This window comes from Monopterus albus, unplaced genomic scaffold (assembly GCF_001952655.1).
Source record: "Monopterus albus unplaced genomic scaffold, M_albus_1.0 scaffold319.1, whole genome shotgun sequence".
Classification (NCBI taxonomy): domain Eukaryota; kingdom Metazoa; phylum Chordata; class Actinopteri; order Synbranchiformes; family Synbranchidae; genus Monopterus; species Monopterus albus.
The window spans coordinates 139,463-142,062 of record NW_018128199.1 but is presented as its reverse complement, the minus strand read 5'-3'; positions in this window follow the sequence as shown (position 1 = coordinate 142,062).

Here is a 2,600-nt window from a genome sequence, read left to right as displayed (position 1 = left end):
GAAATCTGTCCGACGACACTCCCTCTTCACTTCCACTTCATTACCGGTATTGTGGTCGGGAACGCGCAATCTGTGCGGCCGTCTCCGCCAGCTTTGTAATGAGTTTCCAATGATGATTTAAAGGCTCGTAAGACCCCCTTTCCCTTTCCCTCTAAACTTCTCCCACCTCCCTTCTCGTTCTTCTTTTCACTGCTTTTGAATCTCATTTGCTTTTGTCCGGAGCTGTTTCCATCACTCTGTATTCTGGAGCGGGATTCAGGGGAGGTCAGGAGGAGCGCACATAAAGATTCACACATCAGACCTGAATAAAAGAACGATATATATGGGACGTGCATGGGACCAACCTCGGCCTCTGCTTCAGCCTAGTAGTGGGAGAACCCGGGGAGGGGGCATATGTCTGGTTTCAGGATGTTTTATAAAAAGAAGTTTAACCAAATACCGCATTTGATTCTTTTAAAGACAATCAGGAGCTAAAAGTTAGTGTGTGAGTTGATGAAAGGCTCCAGGGCTGTGTGTGTGTGTGCGCACACCTGATGTTTGCACTGAGCCAGATTGTGCCTTGCTTTGGATGAACAGATGGGGTGTATGAGTTAAGAGAAGCATGGAGGGAGGGAATGGCAGACGCCTGGATATCACTCATGTGAAGTTATGTCTCCCCTTCTCCTTCTCCTCTCCCCTTGCATGGTCCTCCATGTGCACCCAGAACATAGGCACCAGTATATAGATGAGCTGCATTTGATGTGGCCAGAAGCAGGTTGGTGGCCGTAAGTGCCTGATAATCCATCAATCAATGGGACATTGTCTGAGGCTTATAGGAATCTATAGAAAAGAGTTTAATGTGCCAAATGGTTTATCCCTGTGCTGAGACATTAGTGATATTGTAGATATAACACCAGGTGCATAACACAGCATTGCTTAACAAAAACTAGTGTTAAATGGATAGAGCACAGTTTGTGCAGCCAAATCAAAGTAACGCTCTGTAACTTTTTAACAGCTGCTCCAGAGACTGATCAGCTCTGTCACACACAGATATTTAATGAGAGACTGCCACTGAAAACTGAAACACTGAATAGGTTCTGTTCACCCAGCTTTTTATAGCTAAATGACTGTATGGATGAGTCTCAGTCCACCATATTGGTCCAGAATATCTCAAAAACTGTTGGACAGATTGCCGTGAAATTAACTCAGGTTCAGACCAGAGGATTCTCATTCTCAGAAGCTCTCTGTTACTTATCTAGTGAAACATCTACAGTATATGGATTGACACAAAATTGTCTATATTCATGGTCCCAAGAGGATGTAACCTCCTGACTTGTGATCCCAGAACTTTCTTCTAGTGTTGCCGTTTGGCTGACATTTGTGGCTAAGACTGAAACATCCTCCAGCAAAACCCAAGACGTTGTCATTAACCTCAGGTCTTCTTTGTGTTTAGTGCTAAGTAACCAGTGTTAGCATATTATTGCATTAAGATAGTGAACATGGTAAATATCTGCATGTTAGCATTGTAATTGTAATCATATTAGCATGCTGATGATAGCTCAAAGCACTGCTGCTGTGCCTGAAGGTCAGTTCATATTGTCCAGATGTAAATGTTATCGTCTTCTCAGGTCTGCGAAGGTCCACACAGACTCTGTGCAGACATCCACGTGCAGGCCAAACATTTGTGTCCGTGCTCATACATCAGAAAGCCCTGACTGTGTATGTACTCTCCCTGTGTCACACCTTCCAATTCACAAGTCAGTCACCAGCCGCGTGCGTCAAGACAACATGCACTGCATCTCTCAGGCCTCGCCTGTGCACTGCTCGGTCATCGAATTATTGTTTACCTCTGATGTGATCAAAAATGTTCATCTGCAGTCTTACAAACAAATACGCTTTTCAGTTTTACTGTGTGAGCTAATAATGATTCATTTTAATGCTACAAAAACTCTAACTTTAAGTATTAACCCGCTAACCTACTTTATAGACTCTGTGTCACATAAGACCATCACCAAGTCCATTAGCAGCCAAGGTGGAAATGCTTCCTAAACTTGCCTCTTTGATAAGAAACAAAACTCCTTCTCCCACTTACTTTGTAATTCCTCTCTCTCCTCTCCTCTCCCACATCTCTTCCATCTTATCTTTTCCTATATCCCTGTCTATTCTTCCTTTTTCTTGTTGTTTCAAGCACTATTTAGAACACAGCTCAGAACTTTATTAATGTGACTAAAGAGGACTGTACTGGCAACACAGGTCCAGCTGACTGTGAACTTCTTCGCTCACAGAGCATTAAAGCTCCCTCTGTTTATGGAGTCACCCTCCATAAACAACACTCTTTAATTCTCTTTGAACATTACAGCACGTCTCCTATAAAACAACACAAAATATGAGGGGACACCACACGCAATCACACATACAGCACACGGTCCTCACAAACACACACAGAAGACAGACTGCGGTGCACGTGCACACAACAGCGCATTATTTGATCATGGTGTTATCACTGCTTGTGCCAACAAGACTTTGAAGGGAAGGCATTGTTTTCTCTTGGGAGTAAACAGCCACTGAAGACAAATAACTATGTTCACCAAGGAGTCTATATGCACCCCCCCCCCCCCCCC